This window comes from Adiantum capillus-veneris, chromosome 6 (assembly GCF_014529385.1).
Source record: "Adiantum capillus-veneris isolate H3 chromosome 6, ASM1452938v2, whole genome shotgun sequence".
In the NCBI taxonomy this organism is placed as follows: Eukaryota; Viridiplantae; Streptophyta; class Polypodiopsida; order Polypodiales; family Pteridaceae; genus Adiantum; species Adiantum capillus-veneris.
Genome location: NC_140936.1, coordinates 97,195,229 through 97,211,600, shown reverse-complemented (window position 1 = coordinate 97,211,600; position 16,372 = coordinate 97,195,229). Strand labels below are relative to the sequence as shown.

At 42.0% G+C, this 16,372-nt stretch overlaps 1 protein-coding gene across 1 annotated transcript in view; it reads left to right on the top strand.

Annotated features, from left to right (window-relative positions):
- Window positions 1-8,393, top strand: part of LOC147455947 (N-terminal acetyltransferase A complex catalytic subunit NAA10-like) — an 80,546-nt gene extending 72,153 nt beyond the window's left edge. Inside the window, exon 2 of the mRNA XM_086514573.1 lies at window positions 8,108-8,393. The gene's annotated coding sequence lies outside the window, so the exon portion shown is untranslated. The remainder of the gene's footprint in view (window positions 1-8,107) is intronic.
- The last annotated feature ends 7,979 nt before the right edge of the window (window positions 8,394-16,372 follow it).

Below are 16,372 nucleotides of genomic sequence, written 5' to 3'. Positions count from 1 at the left end.
GAGAGGGCCAATTACATCAAAGAAGGGAAGTGTTTTGGTTGCGGGGAACATGGGCATGTCTCCGCAAAGTGCCCCAAAAGGTCACAACAAGAACAAACTGAAGACAGGCCAGAGAGTTCGAGAGCAGCAAAGGAACGTGGCAGAAAAGGCCAACTTGAAGCAGGACTGGTACCAGATTGCATGGGTACTGACCCAAGCTTGATTGATGCAAGTACAAAACTTTGCCGAGCTTGGGGCAAAGTGAAAGATCAAGAAGCCTTGATTTTCTTCGATGGAGGAGCTAAGGCCAACTTCATTTTCACGCGAATCTGCGGCGCGGCTCGAGATTACACCCGATAGGATGGGACCTCTAGTAGAGACAGTTCTAGCGGCACCCGGACGGGACATAGCCATTACACTTGTCATTGGCAAACTTCGGTTGCATTGTCAGGTGTATTTGGGGCACGAGGACTTTTACATAATGCCCTTGGAAGGTTGTGATGTCCTCCTAGGAGTCCCTTGGTACCATAAGAACAATCATATGGTCGATTATCGAGAAAAGAAAGCAACTTTGACGAACGAAAAGGACTGAAAAATTGTACTTGATGTAAAACTGAAGGGCGAGTCTGTCCGTATTGTAACGGCTTCGACCATTTCCAAATTAATGAAATCGAGTCTCTTTCTTTACTCGATCTACTTGAAAGAGTTAAATGATGAACTCAGGACGAACATGTCTAAACTTGATAGAGAATGCCAAGGTTTTCTCCACACTCATGATGATTGCTTCTCTGAGGGCCAGCCAGGCGAGTTTCCCCCATCTCGACCTGAGGATCATACCATTGATTTGATACCTGGAAGCACACCACCGGACCGGCCACATTACCGTGTTAGCCGAGCCCAGAATGAAGAGATTATGAACCAAGTGAAAGACATTTTGGAAAAGGGTCTTATCCAGCCGAGTACCTCACCCTACTGCTCTCCAGTGTTGCTGGTTTTAAAGAAAGACGGATCTTGGAGAATGTGCATTGATTACAGAGCTCTCAATTAAATCACCATCAAGAACAGATTTTCGATTCCAAGGATCGATGATATTCTTGACCTACTTCAGGGATCCTCTTGTTTCAGCAGGATTGATTTGAAAAGCGGATATCATCAAATCCGAATCACGACGGGAGATGTCTACAAGACAGCCTTTCAAACGAGCTTCGATTTTTATGAATTTTTGGTGATGCCTTTTGGCCTTACCAATGCTCCGACGACTTTCAACCGAATGATGAATAGGATTTTCAAAGAGTATAGATCATTTGTCTGCACTTTCTTTGATGACATTATAGTCTTCTCCAAGGATGAAGCAGGACATAGACACCATCTGTTATAGGTCTTTCAGGCATTGCGAGATCACAAGTTAGTTATCGATGCCAAAAAGAGTGAATTTTTCTTGCCGGAGATGCACTTTTTGGGACACATCGTCTCAGTAGCAGGAGTACAGATAGATTCGGCCAAGTTTGAGACTATACGTGATTGGCCCGATTTGAAGAATGCTCATGAAGTTAGAAGCTTCTTGGGTGCGTGTTCTTACTATCGGCAGTTCATTCGAAAGTGTGCAGAGGTAGCTTCCCCTTTGCACATTCTGACACAGAAAGGAGTCCCTTTCTCGTGGGGACCCATAGAGGTGACTGCCTTTCCGACATTGAAAGAGAATTTGACTCCTGGAACAGTATTGACTTTGCCGGATGTGCAAAAGTCATTTGAAGTATATTGTAATGCTTGTGGTCGTAGTCTGGGAGCGGTCTTAATGCAAGAAGGCCATGTGATTGCCTATGAAAGCCGATTGTTTTCAAGGCTAGAATTGACAACACAGATCTATGAGAAAGAGCGTTTGGCGGTGATCCACGCTCTTACTCAGTGGCGACATTACTTACTCGGAGCCGATTTTATGGTCTTCATTGATCATCAGAGTTTACGCTACTTATCACAGAAGGAGCTTTCGCAAAAGGAGATGTGGTGGGCTAACATCTTGTCAGAGTTTCACTTTCAGATTGTGCATGTTCAGGGAGAAAAGAACTTGGTGGTAGATGCTTTGTCTCGGAAGCTGCTAGTCTTGGCTATTTCCGCGATTCATCATAGAAGCTTTGAGGACATGGTTGATTAGTACGCCACAGATTCAGATTTTTCAGATGTATTCACTGGAATACAGAATGGGAGGTAGTAGCGGGATATTTCATATGGGATGGCTACTTGATGAAGAAAACGATGTTGTGCGTTACCCAGCCGTTGAGGAAAAAGGTTCTGATTGAATGCCATTGTCCACCTTTTACGGGCCACCGCGGCATCGACACCACCTTGAAAGGTGTAGAGCGTTACTTCTTTTGGCCGAGACTCAAGAAAGATGTGGACGACTTTGTACGCAGTTGCTTGGTATGCCAAAAGGTCAAGTTTGATAGGCATAAAGCACAAGGATTGTTACATCCTTTACCCATTCCCACCCGCCCGTGGGAAAGTATTGCTATGGATTTCATTTTTGATCTCCCGAAGACACAGAGTGGGCATGATGGCATTTGGACTGTCATCGACAGATTTAGCAAGCACGCTCACTTCATTCTAGTGAAGAAAACAATCAAGCCGGATCATTTAGCGAGACGGTTCATTGCACAGATTTTCAGATTACATGGCATGCCTGAGACAATAGCTTCTGACAGAGATCCCCGATTCACGAGTTTGTTTTGGAAGGCTATTTGGGATAACATTGACACATGGTTGCAGTTCTCGTCATCTTTCCACCCGTAGACAGATGGGCAATCTGAGATTGTAAATTCAGTCGTATTGGATTTATTGAAGTCTTACATTTTTAATCAGAAGACTCGATGGGAAATTTTTTTGCCCTTGGTGGAATTTGCCTACAATAACATGATCCACTCTTCGACGGGGAAGACGCCATTTGAGATCATTGAAGGTGCTCCAAAGGTTTCACCCTTCCTAAGCACTAACGATATGATTTTTGAAGCCGACCAGTAAACGAGGAACTTGGACACTACTTTTGCCAAGGTCGGAGAGGCTTTAGCAAAGCTCAAGAACGATGCAAGAAGGAAGCAGATCGACACCATCGCGATTTGAAATTAAAGGAAGACGATTGGGTGCTCTTACATTTTGAGAAGGCACGCCCGAGAAAGAAAAAGGGAAAGGAGCGGCTTTTTCCAAAGCTTAGCATGAGGTATTATGGCTCTTTCCAGATAAAAGAAAAGATACATGATGTCTCCTTTAGACTGAAGCTACCCGATACTTGGAAGATTTACAATGCTTTTCATGTGAGTCTATTAGAGCCTTTTAAAGGTGATGGGGAGTCAAATGAGCAACCCGAAGTGGAGGAAAGCGAGGAGACACTTGTTCTAGAACAGATATTGGCACACAAGGACAAAAAGATAAGAGGTAAAGTGATTAGGCGGTTCTTGGTTAAGTTCAAGAACTATCTTGCATTGGATGCGAAGTGGATGGAGGAGAAGGACCTAGCAGATACTCCTCAGATCTTGGAACTTTACCTTGATGCATTCGGTTTAGCATAGTCTACTTTGATAGAACCCCGATTTCAGCATGGGTGAATCTAGTGCAGCGGCTTTGCACAAGAGGGGAGTCACTCCGCTCCTTTGTCAACGGATTACCCCGATTTTGAATAGAGTCACTGATGTCCCCCTTTGGGTTTTAGGGATACTGATGGGATGACAACATTCTGCTGTATGACCTTATGAACTGGAATTCCTGAAAATGAAAATGGTTGATTTGTACTTGACTTGTTTGAGTGTAGGAACTGAAAGACAAAATGACCACATCATTTCGGTCGCATAAATCTCTATAGACATGATTGCAATAAGGATTAGTTAATCGGGCATCCGTGAGGTCCCGAATGGATCTAGATGCGATTACTAAATACATTGCCGATTAATCATGGTCTGAGATTTGGAATGAATTTGTATGTGATTTGTCATGTGATGTTCGGTGACGTGACTGTCAATTTGTACAAGTGCTAGATGTGTTGTGTCTAGTGCGTCGGTACTAACAATCAGTGTCTACTAAGACAGTTTATGGCCTCTGTCTGTTTTGCAGGCGTAATCGAGGGCGATTACAATTCTTTCAAGAGGGGGGTATGTCACAAACTGGTGACATAGCAGCCCCCGGATACACACACACACACACACACACACACACACACACACCTTGCTGACATGGCAGCAGCCCGAAAAACGCGTTGAGGCTGACATGGCAGACAGTACGAACCTCTGCAATTTGCGTTGAGTTGATGATGTGGCAGCCTGTACGATTTTTTCGCAAATTACGCTGGCTGATTTTTTGGCAGCTTTTGAGTCTAATAAGCTTTTGAGTTAAACTTTTGGGGTTCTACTATTGGGGCAACCCTTGTAACAATAAATAGGTCTTTTGGGCCTCATTACTCAGAGCATCTGGACGTAGAGTCTGAGTGTGAGTGCCCGTGGACTCCCTTGTACTTTGCACAGAGATTAATATAAAAAGAAATACCGAAAGGGGCGCTAGTCTTTGGGGCCAATACCTCTTGGCACGGAACTACGCCGGGCCGTGTTGTCTTTTGTGAACTGTTTTAAAGTGAATCTCTGCTATGTCGTGGTAGAATCTAGACTTGGGGTGTCCAAGTTTGTTACATTCACCCCAACGGTGGAGTGAACTAAATCAGATATCCCCTCCGTAGTGCGTACATCAATCCCATCACTGATCTGTATAGAGCTACAATGCCCCAAATCAACACTATGGGCACCCCCATCTCCTGCAGTCTGCGCATCAATCGAGCTCTCGGTACCATGTCAAATGCTTTGCGGAAATCCACAAAGCTACAATAAATCCGTCTCCCATGTGACCTGCCCTCCTCAATGATGGCTCTGAGTGTGAGAATATGATCAAGAGTGGAGAAACCCCTCGTAAAACCAGCATGGCCCTTTGCTCGTACATCGTCATCCTCTGCCCAATTACTCAACTGCTGTGCAAGAATGGATGCATACAACCGTGGTAATGTGTGCCCAACCATAATAGTGCGGTAATTCCCAGGCTCTGTAGGATCACCTGCTTTGAAGATAGACACAATAGTAGACAACCTCCAAGTCTCAGGTAACCCCTCACACATGGCACGATTGAACAACACTGCAAGAGCCTCTACCAGCATATCTCTAGCATGTATAAAGTGCTTTGCTACTAGACCATCATGATCATATGCCCTGCTGGTCCTCATCCTGCCAATGACTCCCTTTACCATCTCAGTGGTAAAGAAGGTGCTGGTAGGTGGACATGGTTTCGTATGATTTGGAAGGGGGTCCTATCCAAGAACCGTATATAACGATGAGGTATACTGGCCCCACACATCAGGAGAAGTAATCGCTAGGGGAGGGGAGTGCTCATGAAAGAATCGCCTTGCCTCTCCCGAGTCTCTATTCAAGAACAACTGATACAAGTCTCGCTCAATCTGGGCCAAGTAAGCTCGTTTCTCCCGTCGCACAAGGCACCGAGAAGCAATTTGAGATTGTAAGTGATGACTCCTAAAAGAAGATCCCTCTGAAGCTGGGCTCTCATCTCTCTGCACTCCTCATCATACCAACTATTCTGAGGCATGCTCCCAAAATATTGCCTCCGACCCGATTGAGTGTGTGGGTATGCCTCTGATGCTGCGCTATGCAGTGTCTCAGTTAGTAAAGTGGTGCACTCCTCCACTGAGAGGCTAGGACCAACTGTGCATAGACGGCTATAGATCTCCTCGGTATAAACCGAGTCAGTCTCTGGTGTAAATGTATAACGGGTATGTGAGCTGCCTCCTGATGTCTGGGCTGTACTACTAAAATGAAACAAACAATGTCAAAAGAGCATGATCCACTGCTACGCCCACTGGCCTAGCTCCCACTATGAAATCTTGAATACAAGTAATAAAGCTCGGCTGTGCCTTAACATACATAGTCCACTGTATTGGCCCCGTGTTTGTGTGGAAAGCATGTGAAACCAGCTGCTCCAGGAAATCGCTGTAAGTCATTAAGTATGGCTAACCCATGTGTGTCGTCATCTCCGTGAGGTATCTCCCATACTCCGTCTTCTCTCTGTCATGTGAGCATCTGTCAAGCCCCAACTCACCCACATCCGGCTCTCTAAGCATCTCATTTGAAGTGTGGTAGAAGACTGTCTGAGAGTTTCCCGTTTGAGCATTGAAGTCCCCTAGGAGGATGATATCACGATCCTCAAAAAACACCCATATATCATCATCTAGTATAGAGAAAGGCGTTTGTCCTCTAGATGCAGCATATACTGACGTACTGGGGGGGGAAGGAACATATGGCAATGTGTAGAAATCGGCCTGTGTCAGCTCTCAGTCTCACCCACATGTATCTAGCATGATCATCTCTCCGTACAATATGTAGTAGTGGCTAAAACTCCTCCCTAAATAGCACTGCTACTCCTCCTGAACCTCTACTCCCATGCTCAGATCTTGCGACCGCCCTGTGGGGGCTCTCCCATCTGTATCCCACCATATGTGGCATAAGCTGTCCAGGGGCTTGATGAGTCTCTGAGAAGAAAACAATGTCCTTGTCTCTGAAACTGTTCTCAAAGGCACCAACGTCCAACCTCATAGATCCATTACAATTCCAAGTATCCTTCTTCAATGTGGTCCCATAGGTCTCACACCGTCATGTAGAGCACTGCTCTACAATCATCACCCGACCATCTCTGTAAAAAGCCATCTTTCCCTTCTCCCTTGCCGCCGTAATCTCTGGCATTACCTCTCTCATATGTGCAAGTTGTGAGAGAGAGAGATCATCACCGAGGAAAATACTTGTCTTCTTGAGAGTAGGCCTCTTTCTTAAGAATTCCTTCTTCTCTCCAAGGAGGGGAAGCGTAGTATAAGAGCTCTCCCCTTTGAAGATTCTCCTGGGCCATCACTCTTCTTGCCCACTCTCCATGCCTTTGTGTGTGAAGGCTTGTCCACCCCCATCATGGATGTGCGGCTTGTGACCTCTTTTTCCACATTGTTTATGTCCTTGAGGCCGGTTACCCTCGCATATAGAGCCCGCATCCTTCTTCTTTGTTCCTCTTCGAGGGTCATGTGAATAAGAGTGGGTGTACAAGGAGCTTCTTTACCTTTCCCTCTCTTGGTAACCTTAATTCATTTTTTCGGCCTCCTCTACTTTCTTTTGTGTTGCGGAGATGACCGCGGCCCATGACTTCTTCTCCTCACCTTCCTTGATAACCCGTATTTCTTCTCTCATGGTATTCAATTCTTCCATCATGGATGGCTGAATTTTGCCTTCTTCGAGCCTCCCAATTTTTGCATGTAGATTTCAAATGATGGAGTCTTGGATGACCACTTTCTCCTCGACCAGAGTGATCCTCCTGCGCATGCCATCGCTTTCTTCGGTCCCCATCTTTGAAGAAAAGTGCTCCTCTCTTTTCTCCACTCTTTCACTTTGTTTCTCCATTCTCTCATTTCTTTCTCTATTGCGGACATCCTCTTTCCTGTCCGCATGAAAGAGGCTTTGTGGGCGCTTGGCGAGGGATGCGTCTTCTTACACTAGGGGGAGCCGTTGACACTTCTCCGATGCTGAGAGAGAGAGAGAGAGAGAGAGAGAGAGAGAGAGAGAGAGTCTAAAACAACAAAAAGAGTAAAAATAAAAATACAAGAAACCTTAAAAAAACAGCAAGAAATGCTTGTGAAACCTAAAAAAAAAGAAAGCAAAATGCAGATTTGAAACGCTTAAAAACAGCAAAACACAGATTTGAAACCCTAAAAAACAGCAAGAAACAGGGACGAAACCCTAATAAACACCAAAAAAACAGTTTAAAAACCATAAAAACAGTGAAAAAGCAGTGACAAAACCTAAAAACAGCCAAAAGGCAATTTCAAAACCCTAAAAACAGCAAAGAAGAAGTGACGAAACCCTAAAAACAGTGAGAGACCCATGAGAGAAAGAGAGAGAGAAGAAGAAGAAGAAGAGTATTTTAACACCGTAGGAAACTATTCGAAGAGACCTTAAGATCTATCCGACGAAGAGAGTTGAACGAGAGAGAGAGAGAGAGAGAGAGAGAGAGAGAGAGAGAGAGAGAGAGGCTGATCTCTATCATTTTTGTCCAGGCCTACTGCAAGGTGAAGGTTCCTCGTCTTGTTGCCCCTTGTGTAAATCTTGATGGTTGCCTATGATTATGCCCATGTCAGAGGTCATGTCAGCAATATGTAGAGATAGTTGAGTATGTAGAGATAGGTGTAGCGGCAATATATTGTGCCAGGGGTGCTCGTACGAGTGCGTGCCTCAGCTATGCGGCCAGACTTTCTTGTGACACACGTGCTACAGATTCTAAGATGGGCTTTCCTTGTAAATTTTATGGTCATGCCCTTTTGTGAGTTTGTGCCACTTGTGAGACAAGTTTGCAATCCTTTATAGGCGATATATTCTTGATGTTCGACTGAAGATTTATTGAGATCCTTTAGGTGACAGGTTTGCACGGAGTGTCGGGAGCTGGCAAGGACATGCAGCTCCTGTTTCGGTAGTTAGCAACCTATGGAAGCTTCTCCACTGCATTGCTTTGGAGAGCTTTTCTCTTGGGGTAGCCCATTCTAATCTTCATAGGCATGATGCAATTCCCTAGGCGGTCAAATTACTCTCGTTAGTTTCGGTATTATGTTGTGTATTGGATGCTGATTGACTTGTTGTGTGGGTCTATTTTGTGAGGCACAAATGTCAAGGACAAAGCTTTGACGATAATCTAAGGAAGCAAGTTACAAAAGTGGGAGTATATGTACTCCTCTGAGCTTGTACAGAGCTTGGCCTATTGTACTGGACTGTGCTTTCAAGTTTGATATTGACACGAATTGAGGGGTGGATGACATCTGGTCTGAACGCAGAGTTTGCTTATGTAGCTATGTCCTGGGGAATCACAATGGCTTCTTTAGAGAACACCATCCTTCAATTTTTAGTAGGTGGAGTTTACCTATTGTATGATCCTACATGGGTTTCGTATGCCATGAGACTCAGGTGGTGGTAATCAATTGATTCTACTCGAGGTTGTCTCAGATTTCTCTTTGATCGTACTTGTGCTTTATTCCTAGGATTGAGCAGGAAGAAAGGGGAGGGAGGGGGGAGTCCTTGCTCTAGCTCTGGAGCTTCCAGCGAAAGTCGTTGCCTGAGTCTGACACATGTGGAGACATTGGTTAATTCGGTCTGCAGTTTGAGGATACTCCTCTTTTAGAGGAGGCTTCCCTGTCATTATCTTCAGCTGAATCTAGTGCTCCATTCAATTTCTGCTGCTCTGTTCAACGTAGTACCGTGGGCAGAGTCCCATAGTCCTTGGTTTTCCTTGTCCACTTCTAAGTTCTTGCGCCTTTTTGGGTGGTGTGCTTGAGCCCACAAGTGTCTCTCTTGGTGGATGGCTTGTTGAGCAGCTTTGGCAGATGTAATTCTAAGCGTATATGTCTTTTGGATTTATGGTGTGATGGTTGCTCTTCCAGTGCATCCAAGGAGAGGTTCTTATGTTTGACTTCCAGATTGATCACTGGAGGCCGCTACTTTCAAGTCATACCTATTTCCATTCAATCGGCAAGGAGTTACATAAAGGTGGATTATGTTGTCCTTCTTGGACCGGGACCTAGCTGCAGTTGGATTGAACGTTCTTTTGGCAGTCCGGGATAGTCTCTTGTACGCACCCAGTTTTTGGTTCTAGGATCCACAGGTATCTCTTATTGGAGATGCCTATCTTGTGTGATTCAGTTGGTGTGGCAGAGATTGCTGGAGAGTTGTGGCATTATCCATTGCTCGAATGTTCTCTCTTCAGAGAGGGATGTGGAGCCAGCATGGGAGGCGGCTAGTGGACAAATTTTTTCCAGATCTTGAGGCTCTCACTACTATGGCTTTCTATAGTTTCGTGTTTCTCTACTCTAGAGCTCGGGAATAGGGTCTCTCGATCTTGCTGTATCAGCATCAGTCTCGTTAGGAGTATGTGTGTGTTTCTGCTGGATGTATGTCTTGATTCTCTTATGCTCCACCTGGATCCTCGTGAGGTCATCATCCAAGAAAATGGGAGCGCCCTTTAAGTTTCTGTGTATGACCCTTTTCTTCATGAATATGGTACAGGCATCCTCATCTTGAAACTGTATGATAAGGGCCTCTTCTTTGTGGTGTCCTTCTTGGCTCTCCAAGCTTTGAGGAAGGGGGGTTGTCCTTATTGTTGGTAGCCTAATTGTGTGCACAAAGCTCTCCCATCCCCTTTGGGTGGTGTAAAATCGGCCTTCTTGAGCATGCTCGTGACACATTGAGTCCACGTGTAAGTCTCATGTGATGCTCTTTAAGTATGCTGTTAATGAGTTGAAGCCTCTCTTTTTCTGCTTTCTCCTCGGCCTCCTTGATGTTCCTCTTCACCACTTCCACCCTACCCTCTTTTTGTGTCCTCCATTTTTTACTTGTGAGACTCTCGGTTATTGCTTTGGTGAGCCCCTCCGTGTCCATCTCCATGAGACGACTCCTCCATGTGAGGAGTGGTGCCGAAGGGAGGCGATCTCACCTTGAGGGTGCATATTTCCTTCTCTCCCCTCTTCCACTCCTTGTGGCTCCACTCTTCTTTCTGCTTTGTCCTTTCTCCACTCCTCCAAGTCCTTCTCCATCTTTGCATATTTGGTTGCCATGTCCCAATTGATGTTGGTGATAGTGCTGTCTACAAGCTTTGTGTTGAGGTGGATTAATCCTGTGAGCTTCATCAATTTCTATTGCCTTGGGTGCCATAGTGGCTAGGGTGGGGGTGGGGTTAGTGCTCCTTTGAAGCTCACATGTCTCTGGTTGGCAGAATGTCTCCCTTTTGCTGTTCATGCAATGAGGTGGAGAAATTAATCAATGAAAAGTTTTCTATGCTCTTTCCTGTTTAATGTACTTGCCATTTCATTATAAGTTGTTGAAAGTAGTGTTGGTTGAAGTGTTGCTAATCTCATTTATATATGGGCTTGGTTGTCATTAGGTCATGTTGCGTCTAGTTTTCGTATTAACAAAATGGGTGGTTGCAAGGGATTTAGGCAAATGAACAATCGTAGAGGCTAGCTCTTAATTGGAAATTGTTTCGAGACCTCAATGGTCACCTTTCTAAGGTCCGTTGAAGTAGGATCTGCTCTTAAGGTTCCAAAACCTCACACACTCCCACACACAAATCTCTATATGCCCAAATCTATGTTAGCTGACACTATCGATGCAAGAATGGTAGGTGAACCCATGTGAGAGTTCCCAAAACCTTTGGTTTTTGTAGAAGACCATGATGGGGACTACTTCTTAGCATGCTCTCTTTAATATGATGGACCCTTGGCACAAGATTTTGCACAGAGATAGACCTACTCAAAGCGAGCCTATACTCAATAGAGCTAACAATGGTACCTAAAGGACTGTCCTACCAGCCCTCATTTAGAATAAAAAATGGGATCACGTTAGAAAGCTAATGGTACACGCCGAAGCTAGTACGATTACTACCTTGAGCATTGAGGTTGTAAAGGAATTATGGCAAGTGATATTGAAAGAAAAAGATAAGCAGTGGAATGGGAGTATATAGTGTTATATTTAGTCAATGTCCCAGTGATGATTCCTAAATAGATAGAGCACTCATGGAGTCAAAGCTTGCTTCCCCTTCAACTAATGAAGTTTGAGTATCTCTTGGTTAAGGAGAATTTATTGAAGGATCTATAGGAGCAAAAAATGAAGTTTAAAGGTCCTGTAAAATACATAGAGCCCACATGGAGAGTGAGATGGATCTAGAGGCACCTAGGGTATTACATCCTACTTACATCCTAAGAGATCAGACATGATCCACTCTTTTGTCCAACCCCCAACGTTCGGGATTGCATGGCATATTAAACGTTGATCAAGACATGCACCACATGGTTGAATGCCCCTTAATTGCAAAGCTTGAAGGTGGGGCCTTGAATGAGGATTTTATGCTAAAAACCCTAATGGGTGTCATACAAACTTACAAGAGGATCCCTAATCTTGCTTGCATTATGCTGGTCAAGATAGCATAGATGCTACTCACTTGCTTAGAGACATTTCGCTTGGGAGATAAAAACAAGACACCTTGGATGTCCTACCTCGAAGACAAGGGCTTATGCTATGATGTCTTAGTGCGACCAATAGCTATGGATTTTATGCTTGAGTGATGTTCCTACCATCCTTCTACATGCAAACGTTCGAGAATCTTTTTATGAAAGATTCGTCCCATTGCAAACGAATTTGCTTGGGTCGGTATCAAAGACACTCAATGCCAAATTTGTAGCATACTCAGTTATTGAGTTATAGAATCCCATCACTTAAGCATTTATATCAAAGAACGACAAGAAGCTCTACATCAAATACTAGGAGGCGTTGGAGTAGCTCCAGTGGAGGAAAAAAGCTAGTAACTCTGACCATTGGCTTGCCATCTCAGTACATGTGAAAGAGGACATGACCTAGGAGTGGGGGAATGCAATTATGTTGGGGCTACAAGATTCTAGATTGTAATTCTCACCTCTATTGTCAGTTTGTATCAATTGTAAGCCACTTTTAGCCATGACCGAAATTCTTAAACTTTGACCCAAGTATAAATGTTACTTTTATGAATCTTGGATAAGTGTTAATGAGGAAATTGGGTGAGTGTACGATGCTTGTGATTGTGTTTTTGCAAACACTTATCTACTCACATTTCAATCCCAATTTCTTCTACAGAAGGCTCTTCAATTTAAAATAAGTCTCTTGTGGTCTATCTCATAATTTTGTTGACAATTGCCTACAAGCTATTTGATGCCATATCTTGAGATTTAGGTATCAAAATGACAAACCGTATATTGCGTAATATAGCTCTCCATTTCTAAGGCATAGGGATCTCGACGATGATTTTGACGTGTCAGAACAAGGATTTGAGTCCAATAGTTTATGACCTCATGTTGTTTGAAAGAGCTAAGATCATAGGATTGGTCATCCTATTCTTCTTAGTCGTTCGTATGAGTTTGATTGCTCTTGGATGCCGTTGTGCCAATGAAATGGTAGAGATTGACTTGCGGTTTGAATCTGACAGTAGTTGATTTGGGGATCACTTGAGTGAGAGAGTGGATTGTTGTTTGCATTGATATTGTTTTCAAGGAATCTGGCATGTCCTCCATGCCCTAGTCGGGTCTATTATGACCCTTGTACTGACACTTAATGTAAGATTCTCACCAATTCTACAATAAGATTAGGACAAGTTCATAACATGTACTTTTTCTCTATATCTCTATCTCCCTTACTCTTTGACACTCTTTCCAACGCTCTCTATTTTATCTCCTCCCCTCTTTAATCTCTAAGTTCCTAAGTTTCCTTACTTCCCATCTCTTAACTCTCTTTTTATATTTATTTTTTTCTCTATTTTTTAATGGCCAATTAATGAAGTTGAAATGCACTTGCCATTCCACAACTCATACAGAATAGCCAATTGGGGAAAGTAGGATGTACTCGCCTTTTAAACTTATTTTTGAATGGTAAAGGGATGGATCTATGATGTACTAAGACGTGAGGTTTAGGATGACAAAGGAGCGGGGTTTAAGATGACAAAGTAGTGGATCTGAGGGTCTTGGAAAAACCCTTGATACTCTTGCTAAGCGGGTCATTTCTTTTCATGCTTACTTGAGTATGAAGATGAAAAACAAATCTATATGGGAAAAGAAAATAATGGGTAAATTTCCTTACCATTTGTTCATGGAAAGCTTGTAAATTGGATGTACCTATTCATTTCAACAAAAACAACAAAATGGCAAAGTGAATCCAATCCTAACAACATTAGAAAAATTTTCAGTTCATCAAAGCATTTTATCGAATATCTTCAATGAGTTCTTGACCATAATCTATGGTTCAAAGACACCACAAAATTTGTTTTGGAAATACAATTTGCTAGAAAAATATCCCTTTTTCCTATCTGTTGCCCTAATATCGATGTTTCTATACCTATGCTCATAATTACTATAATGAAGATGTTTTCGTGAAATATTTTTTTTCATGACTTTCATATGTTGCCATTGAAACTCTCAAAGACGTTGAAATGTGCCAAACTATGACAATGTTGGAGACACTTATAGAGCAATAAATTTGTACGCATAAGAAAACCAACTTTCACAATATCTGTTACATTTCATTGAAAAAATACTAGCTAATAGCCAAATTGTATATGTATTAGGGAGTTTGAATGTGGGTACAAAATTTTAATGCTTTCCCTATCAAATCACTTATATTTAGGAGAATACACTCTCATCTAAAAATGACTATAATTTTGCTACAAGTAAAAAAAGATCCCATCTTGCATCTTTAGTTGTGTGGAGTATTAGGTGCCATAAAACTCGAGAAAGAATGATCAGATATGGAATCCATGTGCACAATAAAATATGCAAAAAATTTACATCCAACTTGACTAAAAGATCTAAAATATGCAAATTTTGTTAATACATCAATATGGCCAACTCCTTGTATATCTTAAAATGGTGGCATTTGCTATTCCTTTTAAGCATTTATGCTTGTTGAGAATGACAATAACTAACTATATAGCATTTTAAATCTCACAAAGATGACTTCAAATATTGTCATGGTTGCAAATTATGAAAAAACTCTAAAAACAATGTGTTTTTTTAGCACAATTTAGGTTGAATGATCAGTTGTATGCACAAGGTTAATGGTGGAATCCATAAGTCCAAAAAATGCCAAGTTTTTTTCATCTCATAACACAACTTTGTGGATATACAAAACTTTTAAAATAAATCTGCATCTCTTTAATAATTCTAGAAAGTTGTTCGGTTAATAGGACATAAAAGTGTCCTATTACCAATCTAGTGCTAGGAGGCTTCACTCAAGGATATAGTATTAGTGCCAACCCAAGGATATCTTAGAGAGCACAAGCCCAATAATGGTGCTAGCGCAAGTGGTGGGGTAGCCCTGAGTTCATTGTTCGAAAAGACAAACCTGGGATAGTCGAAGGAGGTTCTAATTTGTGCACTTTTATCTGACTCCATCTTGATCGATAAGTTGGACAACGGTCTTTACACTACCAAGCTAGCTATGGAGGCTAGAGTAGCTCTCATGAATGATCTATTAGAGAAGTTAAACGAATTCCCTTTTGGAAGGTTCCTCTTCAATTAAAAGATCATTGAGTCAAGACACTTGAGTCATTCCCTCAAAAAATTAATCACGCATCTTCGTTGAACGAGATATTCAAACATGAGAAAAATAAGAGCGTGAATTTAACTAAATAGGCCCAGAAATGTAGAAGTCATAACCATGAAAATACCTGTAGAAGTCATAACCATGAAAATACCCAAGACTTTGATGAATCACTACGGTCAAGGCCCCTACCTCAAGTCAACAAAAAACTCCCAAAGAGCCTATGGTTGGAAGAAAGTGTGCTGACAAGTCCTCAGTTTGGGACCCCTGTCGGTTGATGACTCTTGAGAGATTAGAAATAAGAGTGACAGATAAGATCTGGTTCATCCACCCTTGGATTACATTGTATTATTCAGAAAATACAATGAATCTGGTGAGATGACATGAAGTGTTAAAAACCTCTTAGAGCATGACAATGACAATGAGAGTGATGCAAACACTCTAGCTATACTTCTTGAATACCTAGAGAGTACGAAACTTAAACTAACCGTATATCATAACATTTTACTCTGTGTTTACCTAAACTTAAACCTAAACAAAATTGCTAACCCAAAATATAAACACAAAACTTGAACCTAAATTTAAACCACCACACATATATTCATACTACATAGACTAGTCATAAAATATATATGTATCATAGATCCATAAACAAGCATAGACTATGTAGAACTTAAACTACCGACATAAACTAATGATAAATCATAAATTAAAAGTATTCAATCAACTAAATCTAATTAAAACCTGATCAAAATTGGGTATAAAACCCTAATTTACTACTAGCTTGTAAAACCCTAAACGTAAACGACATTGATATGTCAAAACTTTAATCTAAACAACAATTTGCCAAAACTTTACTACTAATTTATCTTAAGTGACATCTTGTTAAAAATTAAACTTAAGCAATGCATTAAATATATGAGAGTTTTGTTAAACATCTAAATGTACTATTTATTTCACAAATCCAACTTAAACTAAGAAAAGCTCTTTTTATTTTATGATTTTTGTGTATGTATGTGTATACATCTCTGTATGTGCAGAAATTTTGTGTGCACGGGCACAAATTCACACAATGTATGTCATTTTTGTATTTGTGTGTATATATGTATGCATATGACTAGGATCGGGGAAGTCACTTAGTGATCATGTGCCTATCACGTGAGTGCGGTCATAAAATATATATGTATCATAGATCCATAAACATATATATGTATCATACC